This window comes from Rhopalosiphum padi, chromosome 1 (assembly GCF_020882245.1).
Source record: "Rhopalosiphum padi isolate XX-2018 chromosome 1, ASM2088224v1, whole genome shotgun sequence".
Classification (NCBI taxonomy): Eukaryota; Metazoa; Arthropoda; class Insecta; order Hemiptera; family Aphididae; genus Rhopalosiphum; species Rhopalosiphum padi.
Window position 1 is genome coordinate 66,022,318 of NC_083597.1, and position 18,042 is coordinate 66,040,359.

General features: G+C 26.8%; 1 protein-coding gene across 2 annotated transcripts in view; it reads left to right on the forward strand.

The window, feature by feature from the left end:
• Positions 1-6,995: 6,995 nt before the first annotated feature.
• LOC132932156 (band 4.1-like protein 4) overlaps positions 6,996-18,042 on the forward strand; it is a 145,950-nt gene continuing 134,903 nt past the window's right edge. For both annotated transcript variants that reach the window (XM_060998393.1, XM_060998394.1), the window contains exon 1: positions 6,996-7,326. The gene's annotated coding sequence lies outside the window, so the exon portion shown is untranslated. The remainder of the gene's footprint in view (positions 7,327-18,042) is intronic.

Sequence of the window (18,042 nt, forward strand, 5' to 3'; positions counted from 1 at the left end):
TTAGCCAATAATTATTATCAATTTAATATGTAAAATAATATTTGGCCACCTAATATCGGATAAAAAATAAAAATACAATGAATTTTCGTCAATTGGCCGAATGGTTTGCTTTGGTCACATTCATTGGTGTATGGTTAATTTGTTGCAGCATACATTTATTGTTTACAGTTGATAAGTCACAGAATTTTCGTCATTATAATATAATTTATTTATTAATTTTATGTAAATTACATAATAATCATAATTATAATATGTATAATATGTTGTGATATCGTTTAATACACGATAGTTTGATGAATATCTATTCTGTTAGGGATAGCTAATTTTTAATACAAATGAATACTAAAATACATGTTGTTACTTTGTTTTTCATTTGACGATACCAAACGACTAATTTCAGTCAATCAATTTTACCGCGCATATAACTCGTAAAATCAGTTCCTCCAATACCTAAAAAGTTTTTAAAACTTAGATTTGAAACAATTTAAATTTTTAAGTCTGATCATTGCCAAATACACGTAAATATGGACATATAGTCCGTGGAGGCCATATTATGGATTAAAATGATTAGTAATCTGTTTGGCGCTCTTTTTCTCCCTAAGGATTTTCGTCGGTCGTTGTGGTAAACATGAAAACGAACGGGGTAATTTTTGTACACTTTTCAATGAGTTGCTTTAAAAGCGCGAGCACTGTAATTATACCACTTATACCTTATGATAATATTATGTGGTATTATTATTGTGGTTAATTTTTAATTGATGTTTACACAAAGACAATACGGTCGTCCATCGACCGGACCCGGGAAATAAGGAAAAAACAGACAGCTGTGGTTCACGCGTTATTATAGTAGTCAGTAAGTTGTAACTGTAAGACCACCATCAACGGCGCGTTAGAGACGAATTTTAAAATAGGTGTTCCGACCTGCCGTGTTACTTTTTTTTTGTAGAATCTGCATATTTTAATGAGTTAAGAACGATGATGCAATCATAATTTCTCGCTCAGACTTCGTTTCAAAGCTATAGCCGTTTTATATTTAACATTTTTATGGTAATTATGTCTATTCCTTGCAGATAATTAATAACAGTCAATAGTCCGGGTACAAAGCTACGACCAAAGTGGATAGGCGTAGGGAGCGACTACTCGTATTATTGTAACTGGCATTGTCATGATAGGTCTGTAGGTTGGTGTTGAAAGTGACTACTTATCATATTTATAAGTGGCAAGGTGTACTAGAAGGGTTACTGCTAGATATGAACTTGTTAGATTAATATTACCCATCTACCAAAAGGGTGGGTATCTCCCACCTAACACCGAAGGAGTCTCCTCCTTTTCCTCCCTACAGGTATACTATTTTTACATTCGAGGGTTAGGTTTGGTTTACGCGCCTACCAGCTCCGGTCGCAGGACAATAAAACATTGCAATATCTTTGATATTAGTAAATATGTTAACCACTTATGACGATAATCAGCTATGATCACAACGTACTAGGTACTTATCAATATGACCTATCGACAGTCCGTGGTCTTTACACTCCAGTGCGCTACACAACCATGTGATCATAGACAAGAATACTGCGTGTGCAGACAACCATCGACGAGCGATTGTCACCTGTAAAATGTAAATGATAAAACTTAAAAATATGATTATGTAATTTTGAAACGAAAAAAAAATTTTTAACTTCTCCATCGTTTTTAACTAAGTAAAATATGTAAATTTTAACGAATTTTTTTTTATTTCCCGAGTGATGTGGTAACTTAATTTTAACCTGAGTTTGTTCTTATTATTATTTATTTTTATCGAGTCCGCCGTGGACACAAAAGTGTTCGTGCGCGAGTGCTACGTAAATGATGCCTGCTTTAAATTATGTAGTCATGCAGTCACCAGTCGGTGAGTACCTAACATCGTACATTTCATAATCTTAAGATAATATAGATGCCATTAGGCATTGCCTATCTATTATGTATATCATTATTATTATTATACACTCGGTAATAAGTTATAACTATAATTTAAGGTTTCTGAGGGAAAAATGACCGAAGGCATATAAAATAATGGTCATTTAAATATTATTAAGAAAAAAATAATTTAATAAGACGGTATAGGTTCGTGTAGGATTATTACAGTATTAATAAATTACGCAAGCACAATTTAATAATGTACGGGTGACACGAACATTATTATATAGTCGCGACAATGTAATAATAATAATATTATCATGTAGGACGTATACTATAGATAGGTAGTAGGTACATGTTTAATTTTTCACCATTCCGACGTCGTCGTTGCGCCCGCCGGGAGGGAACGTTTTCTACTCGTTGAACAGAGAAGGGTCGGTGTTGCCAACATACGCGACAACTACTACGGACGTACTCTGACACCACCGCTGCACCGCCGAAGTAGTCAAACGCTGCCGCTACTTAACGACTTGGCACCGAAGTGCGGATGTCAGGTGATCGGCCGGCTCACCGTTGACGGCCAGTTCAGCGACCACGATGGCGCTGACCGTGTTTGCAGTACGTCTCGGCCAGGTCATCCGGTGTTCAGGTCCAACCCGCGAATGGCGCGGAATTGATGGTGTCGGGCTAGCGGGGTTTTCACGACTTGAACGCGGGTAGCCAGTCCGCCGTTAGGTGCTTATAACGTCGTCGCCGCTGTTCTACCGCTGCTTATTGGTAGATCAGGGAGGGGCCGTCAGCAGTCAGTCAGCATGCTTCATCGGCGAGTGCCACTGTAACGCCAGGTCGTTGCAGTATTTTCGAACGGCGGCCGGTGACAGCGCCAGCCAACACTCAAAGTCAGTGGCATAGGAACTTTTTTTTACGCAGAGGGAAATAATGTATACATAGTACGATATGTATGTAATTATGGGTGTTATATCGAAATCCACCAATAAACCACCCCTCTCAAAACATATCGAGCAAGGCCTTAACCCTCCCTATCTGCAGTGTTGTTTTTTTTAATCTTCAAGCTAGTGCTCGTGCAAAATGTTAAATTTATTGAACCAAAAAACATAATTTTAATGTCATATTTAACTATATTATATTTTGAAATTATCGAAGAAATTTAAAAATATAAAATGTTTTAAAAAATATAACAACCTTATTGAATTATAAGAACAAGTCAAATAAAAAAAAAAAAACCAAAAAAAAAACTTCATTTTTGAAACAAAATTAAATAACATAAACTGTATAGGTACATACTAGGTACTTACGTAGGTACAAATGTACAATAATTTTGAAAAATAACAACAGAATAGAATATGTTGACAGTTGTATATATGCGGCGTTCTGTGAGTTCATTAGCAAGCTGAGGTGTGTTGTCCGCCTGTACCACCTAGCCTATACATTAAAACAATATTATAATATTCTATCGTCGATCGCGAGTATTATAATGAGGATGTAATGTGAGAATATTATAATATGTAGGACCGTTGTTATTCGTGTTATCACGACTTCCTACCGCGTGATTCTGTACGCCGTGATGTTTTAATTACATTAATTATATTATATAGGTCGTTCTTTGAAATGTTTAAATAATGAACACTCGTTTTATCGAAGTTTCGATTTTTTTGGATGCACAGTTAAAATAAATTGTAAACAGTCTTTAGAAAAAGTAAAAAACTTAATAAAAAATAACGATATTTCGTAGATATTAAAAAAATAATTATTTTTTTCAAAAATATTGTTTTGTAATGCTTCAAATAGGCAATAGTTATGTAAAAAAAGACATTTCCAAAAATGTTAATAGTACCTTTAAAATAATTACCTAGGATATTCTTCCACTGTATGCCATTTAAATAATTAATATACGTCAAATTATTGTCATTATCTATGTTACTACTTAGTATTTAATACGATTAGACTTTTTTCTGATTTAAATAATTACATCTACAGCTTAGTTCATATAGTACTACTATGCACCTATATGATATAATTAGGCTAATGTGCAAGGGGGGTTGGGGGTTCAAACCCTTCCCATTATCTTTTTTTGCATTTAGGTCAACAGTTATTGGATTTATCGAATTAAAAGGAAGTTTCTTTCTGCAAAACTTCTAAAGTATGATCGAAAAATTATGATTAATAACCACTTTTTATAAACTTAAAATTTAAGGTAAACATAATATTTTTTTATTATAGATACTAAATTTCAGTATTTCTATAACCCCTCTCCTTATGAAGAAATCATGTGCGCAGTCTTGGATTAAAGACCAATTTAAGGTTATATATTGGTAAAATATGTGTGTATGGACTTGTAAAATCTAAATAAAACTTGATTAACTTGGTTAGTGGTTAAATAGTCGTGTATTATTTCGCATTTGTGCATTTTAATTGCTTTAGATTATTTATTTAAAAATAGATCTTATATTTTTAATTTTTTTTTTATTATTATTATAGTAAATCTCTGTAGCAAAGGTTATTGAAATTTATGAAAAAGTATTTGCAATATAGAAATATATAAAAAATAGATTATAAAAAAACTTCTACAGTGATTCATTTTACAACTAATTTATTAACTTTGAAGTGATGATGGGAATTGATCAGTGATGTGGGATATGCTCTGAAAGATTGTCTTTTTCTCTGAATTCTGTAAGACACTCCGTTAGTATATTATGTTTGAAACTTAGGTAAATTTCACATAAAGGACAAATTGGTGAGTAGATCCTCTATTGGATGTCACGTATGTTATAGATATACTATGAAACAGTTTTTATGATTTATATATCCCACAAATATTTATCGCAGTTAACAAACTGTATATTTATTGTATACGCTCCCGTTGCAATCAACGAACCGTTATCATTTTCTTATTGGTGTCATTATTTCCAATATTTTAATATTATACTCAATAAATTTAAATTATAGTAATGTACTTTGAAATATGAAAAATGTACCTAACTGTCCTCTAAACAATTCAGTACACTAAAAAAATATAGTTTAGTGATTGTTATACAGATAAATAAATCAAGTAATTGAAGTATAAAAGTGAACATTAACTTGTGACCACAATAATTACAATAGAGATAAAGATTACTTCCTTCATACATTCCCCCTCAACATAATTATAAGTTTATACATATGTTATCATCGTGGTCGCTGGTTAGGTACCTACAATCTTTTTATAAAGATTTTTCATATTAGTATTTTTGTGTGAATACAGTGAGTTTATAAATATAGTCAATTCTCAGCAATTTGAATTTTATGGTAGATTAAAACAAAATTATTATCTAACTTGAATATTATACTGGTTTTATATCATTGAATATACAAAAAAATCTATAAAGGTTAGGAAAAAAAAATTCACGTTATTGAGATTTGGCTATGTATTTATATTTTTTTTATATTTATTCTCACTATAATAAGTATACTTTAAGTATAAATTATGTAATTTTAAAATTTATGTATGATAAATGATAATAAACTCATGCATTTTTACGAATGCTGCAATCTATTATTATAATTTTTATAATTAATTATTATAATATGAATGAAATATATAAATCATTGTTCCAATAAAATAACATGCAGTGTTTGCATTTTTAAAATACATTTCAATAACAAAATTGTATACGCACGGCGTTATAAATAGGCTATTGTGGTGCACCACGGTTGTGGATCAAATTTTACAATATTATAAATTATAATATTAGGATATTTTTTTAATACATATTTTTCAATAATTTTAAAGTGCAATATTATATGCTATATTTTTTATGTGATAGCGAAATGAATTATTATAAATAGAGAATATGAGTATAATACAATATGAAATTATTTATAAATAAGTTTTTGATTTTAATAAGAAGAAAACACTTGTATTGTTTTACTCGTATATCATGATGAGATAGATTATTTAATCATAGGTCACTGTATCTTCTTTTCCATAATTTTTAGTAAAATGTTTTATTTTTTAATTGTAATTGTTCATTTGTATCTTCTTATTTCATATTTTTTTTGTTTTAAAATTTAATGTATTTTTTTCTGTAAAACATTATACGAGTATTTTAAGTTGTTATTTTTTTACAATTATTTATTAAAAACGCATTATTATATGCAATCAAATGACAAATGGAGCTTGATAAAACTATTAGGATTTAATTTTAGGCAAGTATTATAATATACTTATCTACGAACTATCTGTTTGTTGTATATTTATGTTATTAAATTGATTTACAATTGTTATGCAATATGTATTAAAAAAGTAAAAATATTGTTTCATTTTGACATAAAATTAAAAGTAATATAATTATTGAAATTATGTCTGATTTAATATAAACTATTTATTATTAATACACAGTAGCTATATTTAAATTTAATTATTTATTTATAAAATTAGTTTAAATTATTCTACCTTAACTCTTATGACTTATAGTATAATATGGGGCACATTAACTAGGATGTTTTCTACACCAATAACGTTAAAATATATTTAATAGCTCAAAATCATGTAGTTGTATCCATAAATTCAAGGATTTTTCAACATAGTTGTCCATGTTGAAAGTGAATTGAGTGTGCTTATCGATATTCATGTGAAAATAATGTACGACGAGTTTAATCCCAGCTAGAGTAGTTAATATCACATCATCCGTCCATCCCACTTTCTATCCCTGTAATTTTTATGTTGCTGCACAAAACGAATATAATATATTAGAAATATTAAAATAATGATAACTTAATGAAACGTAATATATTATATATTTATGTCGGTGAGTCCTCGGACAATCGTGAAAATATTTACGAATGTTTTTGATTATAATGTCTGCATGGACCGACGAACACGACGACCAATGGAATACTAATGAGTAATGACTTATGTAATATATTCCGAGAACATTATAGTGACTACAGCATACACGATACACGCACATAATATATATATATATTACACATACAAAATACATATATACAATGTTGGCAGCGCCGTGCGGTGGCGGCGGCGGCACTCCAGTTCACCTGTTCTCCGCGTCGTTCCCGCCGCGCGGCCGTTCCAGCAGCCATCCGAGCCACTCCATGTGAGTAGTCCTTCGGATGCTCTCGTACTGTACGCCGGGCGCGTTTATTTTTATTATTATTATTGTTTAGTGGCTTATTTTAAGTTAAGTTTTATTTCTTTTAATTTTATATTTATATTGACGTGTATTATTTTTGTAAATCATTTCTACGTGCGTGTGTGTATATGTGTGTTTGTGTGAGAAGTGCGTGTTTAAAATATTTACGTGATTTGTAATTATTATACTTGACGAAAGGAAAAATTACGAAATATCCGATGTACAGCAAAATATACGCGTCTTCGTTGCTTAAGCGGTGGATCCAACCGTTGTGATCGAGGTAAGTTGATTGGAAATTTGGAAAACAAAAATAATTGCAGCGTTGTTATTGACAAAGAAAACTAATAAACGTAATTAAATGTTTCAAAATTAATCGTTAGATATTACTATAATATTTGTTGTACAAGGATATATAGGAAAACTTACACATACAAACGATTAGACAAAAAGTTTATAATATATTAGTCATCTAATTTTGATTAAATTTTTAGATTTAGGAGTCTAGAATATTGTTTTTTAATTAAATATTTTATTCAAAATGTTTATTTTCTTTTATAATTGTTTTATAAATACATTCAATAAATAATATATTAATAAATATTTATATAGTTATTGTTATAATATTATTTTATGAAAATTATTAATAGATATTTATAAAAAATATAAAATTTTTAAATTTATTAACGTAATAATAATTAGCAGAGAAATATTATTAATTATCTTAACTTCCTACTTTTGAATACGTTTTATTATAATCAAACATTTTTAAATACGGCTCAAAATATAATTTATACTTTAGAATACGGTTAAATTTAAATAAAATATCCGAATTGAAAGTTAAATTCTTTAAAGGCAGTACAAGTTTTTAGATATACAGAATATAAATTTAGAACGTATATAAACGCAAGTGTATGAATAAATAAAATAATATCAATACGGTATTGCCTCTATAGTTATAGGTTTTATGTTTCAGTTTAATTAACCTTCTTATTATTTGTTATACCTATTTGTATTATATTATTATAATGATAACTGTGAAGTTGTAGTGATACCGAAAGCAATAGCTAGGTATATTAAATAAAAATCATTACCAACGTTCATATTCCAAACATGATTATTAAATGAATAGATTTTACCTATAATATCAAATTAATATCATGTTAAGATTTTTGTTACTGAATACCATTGTTGGTTAGAAATTAATGTTATTGAGATTATTTATTTTTTCTATGGTTCTAATAAATGTATCTACATTTTTTTTGTACAAATTTAGTGTGAAATTTCTTTATTTCATAACTGTATAAAAGATGAATTTAAGTCATTTAATATATTTAAGAATTAAAAATAATTTTTATATAATTCACATGAAAGGATATTTTAACGGTAAAAAAATAGCTTAATTTTTATAATATCGTTAAAGAGAGTTTATTATTATGAAATAATTTAATTGTAATTTTATAAAATTCTGTTCTTTTTTCACCAAAAATAATAATCATTGAATAGTTTCTAACTTTTAAATAATATACACTTCATTAAAGATTAATAAATTAATTTCAAATATGATTTCAAAGGTAATTTTATTGCTATTTTCAATATGAGTTTTTCTTATGATGTTGTCGTAATAAATAAAACAAGATTTATTTTTTGTTTTATAAATTATACTCGTATCAAATGTTAGTTAATGAATATTTATAAATATTGTTTGTATTAATTATTTATATTATTTACTATTAAGAATTAATATTATTTTTTTTTAATTTTTTTTTTTTATTAGTATTTTTATTTTAACAAAATAATAATATTAATAAATGTTTTGTTACATTTGAGTTAAAATAGTAGTTTTGAATTTTTGCGTATTAGCGGTATCATTAGTTCTATTAAGTAGATAATAAAAGAATATCATAAAATATATGTTTAGCTGTTCATTCCTTAAACTGTAATAGTATTTTTATTATAATTTTATCAATTTATAAAAATACCTAATCGAAATATAATTTTATGTAGTTTCGTTTTCTCGACTTTGGTTTTTATTGTTCTTACTTCGTTACTAGAGATTATTTGTTAATAACATTTTAGAGTATATATTACTATTATTATAACGAGTGAATATAAGTATAATTAAGATTTCAAGGTTAAAGATTTTAATGCAGAACAGAATATGTGTATTTTACTGTTTTAACTTATTAACAATTTTAATTAAAGTAAACATAATTACTTATTAGCATATAATTTAAAAATGTAATATAATATATTAATAGAAAAGATATTTAATATACTATAAATAAGAGATAAAACATAAAAAAAAAAATAATAAAAATGTATAGATATAGTAGAAATATATGTACACATTTTAGAACCTAATAGATTCATTTAAAATATAAGTATAGGTACTAAGTATAGGTACATATAATATAGGTTATAGTTATTTTATAAAGGTCGTGTTGTCAAATATTTAATTAGATATATAATATATTTAAAATTCACTATTTATTATTGATTTTATTCTAGTACAATTTAAGTAATAAAAGCCATGCAATTTTTTAAACTTATCTAATAACTTGACATCTATTTGACTAACTTAAATTTAAGTCAAAAAGTTTTAAGTGTGAATTGCTATATACATTAATATAATGTCATCAGTTTTATATTGGCATAGTTTCAGTAAAATATTAGAAAGCAATAATTTATTAATCCAGTCTTTTTTATTTTTTGTAATTACTCAAAGTGGACGTTTTCATTACGCTTCTTACATAGGTACTCGTTGATGTCAAGATTGCCGGGAAAATGGTATTTTAAAAGCTAAAATACATATTATTTTAGTGTGCAAATATATGTAGGAGTGCGTGTGGAGTATATATCCGTATAAACTATAAAGCGTTAGTGCTGATTATACTGAATAATAATTAAAAACAAAACCAAAAAATATCTTTTTATTTTCAGAAAGAATATTGACGATATTGTTTTTGCTGTTTGATGATTTTCAGTTATAGAAACTTGAAATAGTTGCACATTAGTTCATAGTTGTATTATTACAATAATTTGTTATAGTGTTCGCGTGATGGCGGCGATGGCCAATTTATTTACAGGCATCGGAGACTTGGAAACGTGACGGACGCGCGACGTACGCGTGCAGCATATCCTATGATGCAGACTACTGTCGTCGCGCAACACTAATACTCTGTTCTCTGCACCGAAGGCACTTCCAAATTCCTTGTTTAAATCAGTCAATGATTTTATAGTATATAGCTAATGGTTATAAATATATTATTATAATTTGGTGATTGGCGTTGATCTCTGATGTATAACAGTGCATATGTGCAACTACCAGGCTGGCTATAATATGATGATCGATGGCAAAAATGAATTTTTCTATTTTCTATTATACTTAAAGTTAAAGATCGCATTCAATTGACAGATTTTAGTCAACAATATTTCTTGCGAGTTTGAGTAATGAATTTGTATTTTTGAAAATGTTTCATATTTTATTTTTTATTAGTCTTTCACGTTTAGTATGTTTGTATTTACCAATATCGCACACAGCCTGAATAATGCTATTGACTATGATTGAATTGATAAATTATGTGCCAAAATATTATATTAAAAATAAAAATAATGCAAACATTGTTTTTATAGCCTATAGTTAACATTTCCTATAGTTATATTTATAGTTCTTTAGTTTTATCATTGATTATAAAAAATACTAAATAACGACCACCGACACGCGGTACGCCATCGAAAACTCATCTAGTGATCAGTCTATGGTTTATTGATTTATATCTTCGACCATATATTAGGTTATATTGTCGAAGGTTTATATAATTAACGGTTTTATATCATAACAAATATTTATAATCAAACAATTCTCAAAATGTATCTCTCCATGTTTGATCTAAAAGCTGTACGTGGTATAATTCTATCAATAATTAGGTTTAATATAATAATATATTGTAAATAATGGAAATATATTACTGGAAATATTATTGTGTTATCCATGGCATAGTTTAACAGAAGTTTATAACTATTAAGTTCACTAGAATTCTTATATTTAACCAGTAGGTTGATAGGTATTTTACGTGGTATTCATCCATTCTAGGTACTTTCACAGCTAAAATTGAATATAATTTTTAATAGACTTCTATTTACTGATTTGCACAAAAATATTTTCTCATATTATATAATACCAGTACAATATTTTATTAAATTGTGTAAATATTGATAATAGCTCGTAGTTATTATATTTGCATAAAATTGACGAGTGATACAATGAATAAAAATAAAACTACAACAGTTTTATTGTATATAACAAACAGTAATTTAATATAATAAATATATAATAGTGTTCTAAAACAGATATAGAAAACTATTAAATTTATCATTGATAATAATCGAACTTATGTAGGTATTGCGTTATAAGTTATAACACAAGAATGAATTCGAAACTTGAAATAACAACTTGGATTTACTTTAGAAATAAAACTTTATACATATATTTTTATACATTTACCTACTTAGAGTATATTATATTTGTTGAATAATTTTGTGTACTTTTTTACATTTCATAGTTATAATCTTGTAAAAGATTTTTGGACTTTGTTGAAGATAATTAATTTTTATTTTATTGTTTTTTGAAAATATTTATTACATTTCAATGTACCTTTCTCCTTTTTTTTTTTTACCTACTATGTTAAAATAACCAACAATGTTGTAAAAATTGAAAATTTATTTTTTGTGTTTAATGATCAGCTATTTTATATCAGAGTAAACTGTTAATGATATATGTACTAGCAAAAAAATACTTCATATGCACAAAGGGTATTGACAATATAGAAACTCTTTGACAATAAACACGGTTAAATGGTTAATGGTAGATAAAGTATTATATGGAGGGAAAGGGGTAATGGAGTACAAACAATAAATATGTCTGGGGCATTGACGACTTTCCGGTTGACAGATGACTCAAAAAAGACAATTTTGTGATACGTTTCCCATGTTAATATATTTTTGAATATTATTTGTTCTGGTTTGATGAGAAACTAAAAATACGATTATATAGTAAAACCAATACCATAAAATAATTTTATTATAAGAAAATTTTAGAATAAGTAATAATTGTTATTCGTATGAAATATGAATGTATAATGTCCATAAAGATAATTGTATGCCTTATGTTAAATTTTAACATACGTAATTGACCAATTTTAATTTTTTAAATAATACGAGTACATAATATTTTTGTATAATATAAGATTCATTTTTTAGAAAATAAGCCATACTTGATACTAAATATAATATAGTGCACTGCTCATAACGCACGGGTTTAACATTAGGGATAATGAATATGAAAAATGTTGATGAATATTATCGTTAAAATAAAATATGCATGGTAATACATTGAAATTGTTAAATTATATTTTAAATTAATAATATTTTTATTAATGTAAAATCAATATTCTTAAATCCTTTGCCTTTAATTGAATTTCATAGTTATAATAAACATTTTCTACATTGTGGATTTTTATCGCATCATTTGTCTCTTAAGTATAAAATGTTAAGGCTAATGTTTATATTTTTCTACACTACAGTAAAAGAATACAATCAATTTTTTTTATTAATTTTCCTGTACATTTCTATTACTATTGTCTGGTTTTTACATTATTATCAATATTATATAATGAGTATTAATATTTTTTATAAATAATTTTTTTTCAAGTTTTATTCTTAAATAATGATTATTTTTTCATTATATTTATTAATATTAGGTAAAGTATTAAAAATAATAATTAAAACATACAATTTATAGATAAGTTATGTTGGATACCCCATATAAATAAAATATACAGATTTTATGTAACCTTAAAAATAAATAGTAATAGAATACTCTGGAGTCCATTTACAGCATATTATACTCATATGTCATAACTCACACAAGTCATAACAGTCGTGAAAATTGTGTTTTTCTCTAAGCATCGGATTGTTATTGTAAGTCATAAAAACTGACAATAGAAAATCGTAAATCCACAGAAACTCATACATGCCGCCTAACGGAAATATAATCATATGTATCTATATAGACACTATATCGATTCAGTAACTACAATGCTATTGTTGGTAGAAGATAATTAGAGAAAGGATCGTAGAATCGGCTATAATATATTACATTATCTTCTTTCAAGGTGTGCACAATAGTTCAGTGTTCTTTTGGACTAGATGTCAGCGTTAATAAACTTATTTGTATTTTTATCGAAATAATATGTTGTTCATTATATTAAATTAAATATATAAGTATACAGCATTTATATAATATATGTAATAAAACATATATTTGTCTGTATTAAATATAAATAAAAAATTTGACATCAGTAGAATTTCACGTTTTAAAAAATAAAAACATTTATTTACAACGGTAATATATTACTTATCTAAAATTGAAATATATAAAAAATGTAAATCATATTATTCTAGTTATGATGTTAAGAATGCAATTATAAATAATTATTCTATGTAAAAAAATTATTGGTCTATTTAAAATGAAAATACATTTTACTCGAAAACCTTTAATATCTCTACGTCACTACGTCTTAAGGGTATATATATAATATATATTCGAGTTTGTAGCTGTAGTACTGTTGCGTGATACACAATTTCTTATTGGATGTATTAAATGTTTTACTTATCTTTTTATAAAGTGGTATTTATGCATAGTAAGTTTTGGTTTGAATTTATTTAGTAATATAACGAGAAAGTACCTAATATAAAAGTATCGTTACTATTGTAGCAAAGAAAAAAGTCGTATATACGACCGCGCGTTGACCAGTTTGGTCATTGCTTATTTTTGGAATCGGATGGTTATGTAAAGATTACATAAACCTAATAAGCCTTTGAAGACTTGCGTTGGAACTATGAAGTAACCTTTGCACTATCGAAAGGAGTACTAGATACCTATAGGTAATTTACACATAAATAGCATTGAATACACACACAAAATTTAAATAGTAGATGTCGTTATTAAATGAATAGAATGATATAATTAATTGATTGATTAATATATAGTGTTTGAATTTTATTTATATTTTATAAATAAAAAATTGAGTTAGAAAGCTATTGGAGAAATTGTTTTTTACGCGGTTTTTTAAATTTTAAATTGTAATCGTCTTGTTGCTAACCTATACTCAGTGTATAGAACAGGTGTCTGTTGGGAAACTAGCGGCACCTGCAGCTGTCTATCTGATGGCATACACCAGTCTTCTCTTTCTCTCTCTCTTTATATACAGTCCGTCATCTACATCACAATAATTATTATCAACACCGGAATAGGAAACTTGTCTGCACATTTATTTCCGCCAAAATTCCATTTTTTTTTGTTACATCTTTATAGAAACTATAATTTTTTTAAACTATGATTGAGTGTATTTTTAGATATTATTAATACATTTTGTTGTTAATATTGTGTAGTAACCCTAATAATATTTTTTAAAAAACCTAGGGTTAGGCACTAGGTACGAGTGTATTACGTATGTACATATATGTGTGCGTGTGTGTGTGTGTGTGTGTGTGTGTATTCGTGAACAATAGCCATTGGAGGTCAAGAGCTCTCTAAGAGCGAGCGTGCGCGTGATGTGATGGTTTGGAAATCGTGACGTTTCTGAGATACGTGACCGGCTCACAATGCAAACACGTCGGTTGGATATTAATCCGCCACTGTTGTCGATTATACCCAATGAGCCACGTTTGGGTTGATTGTTTTTTTCATCATTGTTATTGTAATGTTTTTACTAGATTTAATAATTCCCTTTAAATGTTAATAACAAATATGGGTATAGTTTAGTAGTGATATAGTAGCTTTTCATTTGAACATTTTTGGACGAGTTGCAAACGCATATAACATAATATAAGGATTAAAATATATTTTATAAATGTTATGCTCACGTTTAGTTAATTTTGTTATATTTAACATAAATAAATATATTATATTATGCTTGGTAAGTGTTTATACTGATACTTATTAGATGTATATATATATATGTGTGTGTGTGTATAATATATGTATTAGATGTATCACATAAAGGTCTATCATTGTGAACATTTTATAGGTGTATAGTAAAAATAGTATAGTGACATCACTTTAAAGATTGATAAGGCTAAAGATTTAAAACAAACTGTTATCGTGGTTTATTCCATTAGTTGTGTACAGACGTAAAATTATTATTTTAAAATTTAGTTTTTTTTTATGTTTTGGTTTATTTCATAGTTTTCAATTATTCAAAATGTATTTTTTACAAGTTTTTACTTATATAGGTACAAACATGCGTACTACGTGTCGTGTAGACCCGACAATTTTTTCCTTACATAATTATTATTCTAATACTTGGCTACTAAGGCTTATATAATTTTTCAATGAGCTTAATAAATTGGAGGAAATATTTAATTTTTTCTATCGACATACAAAAGAATATATAATAATTATTTTATATGTTTACGTGACCTACGTGTTTTTGTATGATTTTTTATTGTCCAAAATCATCATGTAATATGCATCTAATTTTATTCATAATCATATTTTACATTATTATTTTTCTTTTATAATCGATCAATAAAGTATATCCAGTGCAAACAAAATTACATCAAACAGCATAATCAAAATATTGTCTATTATTATTAGTGTTATTTAAACAAAATGATTTCATATGGTTTCTTTACTACTACATGAGCATAAAAATATATCTACATCTAGACAGCTATACTATGTGTCTGGTTTAAAAAGTCTAATCGAGAATATGAAAACTTCTTAATTATAGGTATATATTCTTCTACTATATTGATGATTTTTATACAAATAATTCTAAAGCGGTTTCTGAAACACATAATGCAAATTATTAACCTAGAATTTAAATGGTTACGAGTCCAGAACTTCTTGTGAATATTTTAGTAATATTTTTATTTTAGAATAATGACTGCTTTATTCATTCTGAAGAGTTTAAGAACATTGTAAACCTATGTTGTTAGATGTATGTAAATTATGTATTGAAGATGTTAAAAAAAAAATCATCAAAAACTATTGGACAAGCTCAAAATATTAAGTGGTATTCACTGAATTCCGAAGTGTTCGTTATACATGAATATAACTATAAATAATACAATATATTATACAAGAACTTATAGTAGCTATATAGTACGTACAGTTTAAATTATAAAACTAAGAACTATACAAAATAATAACATTTAAGTTATTTATAGTTTTAATGTTACACTTATTTAGTAAATTGTATTTACTTATTTACTTGCTTAACAGGACTTAAATAGTTAAAGTTTAAGAATTTTATCAGAATTTCTACATATATTTCTAGTAAAATATTTAAATGGAAATTTTCAAAACGTAAAGATTTTAACCCTGTGTTCATTATAATTATCATTTTTATTTTATGCAGATTTATGCATTTAGTATTAATTGTTTATAATGTTTTTTTTTTTTAGCATTAGTGTTTAATGCAATATTAACTATTATATTGAAGTATAGCGCCTAGAGTATAATTGAAACATAAAACAATATAATAGTATTTATAATTAAACTACGTCCGGCCGATGTTAAAGGCGATCTGGATTAATCTCATTTAAATTTTAAAATATTCTCACGATTGTATTCTAGTACACTTTAATACCACCATGTATAAAACTCGAGTTAGAAAATATGAAAAGTACTATAAAATACAAAAGAAAAAACTATAAGGTCATTTACTTTTATGAACTAATGCACAATGATATTACCAAACCAACAATGCTGCTTTATATATAAATACATACAGTATAATTAGAATTTCGTTAGATCATAAAAACGTTGACTCTTATAACTAAAATTTCGATGATATACGTGTTCAGAAAACGTGATTCTTTTTTAAAAACTTTTTATTTTTGCGTAATAATATTACAAATTTGTAAGGGAGTTTTTGAAATTAGAATAAATAAATGTATTTTTTATATGAGTATTTTGTTATTAGTTATCATTTTATCATGTATATTGAATTAAAATAAATAGAAATTGCGATAGCGCTTTTTATAAACTTCTATTGGCATCAAATTTAACTATGCTCTTGGGTTCAAATTTATTTCCAAATGTTATTTATTTATTTCACATAATAATATAAATCAGAGTATCCAGTATTAGGAGTAAACTGAATAGGTATTTTTAGTAAAATTTATTATGAAAGAAAGATATTAGGTCTAATCAGATTCAATTAAATTATTTTTAAATGGCGGTTAACTTATTTCACCCGTGCGTAATTGATCGATTTGTGTTGGCCAAGAGCTAAGTGCTAATACCTATATAATATTCTAAATATATAACGTAATAATTATTATAATATCATATGTTTAATTTCACAGAATCATTATTAAATATAATATGGAGTATTAATTATTATTGTTAATTCTTATTGACGTCACTCGATCCATCACCCGTCGTCAAAATATTTGTACTTCAACTGTCAAGTATTACAGCTTCTAAATAAATTAAATGAAAATGTACCTAAACAATCTGTTAAATATAAAAGTAATTGAGATTATCAAATAGTAGTAGTAAGTACATTAAACTACATTACATTTTGACTATTCTAAAATCATAGCCGTGGTCACAAATTTACACATTATGACTGAAAAAATATTATAATAGTTAGTCAAAAAATGATGATTCCATTTATTAGATTGCATATTGGATTAACAGTAATGATAGGATTTGATCGGCAATGATACGTGAGCATATAAGAGCATTTACGAATATTATACACCGTCTGCCCGTCTGTAGTCGATCCGTATGCGGTTCTCCCCTTGTTCGTGTGCGCTTGTTTGCTATCTGCAGACTACTATATAGTATAATATATATAATATGTGTACACAATATCCCCTTCTCCACAACACCGATTATTATTAACGTATATAGCGTATAATGTGTGCGCTTTGTGCAATCGAATTAAGCTCATTTACAATAATAACAATACAAGGTGCT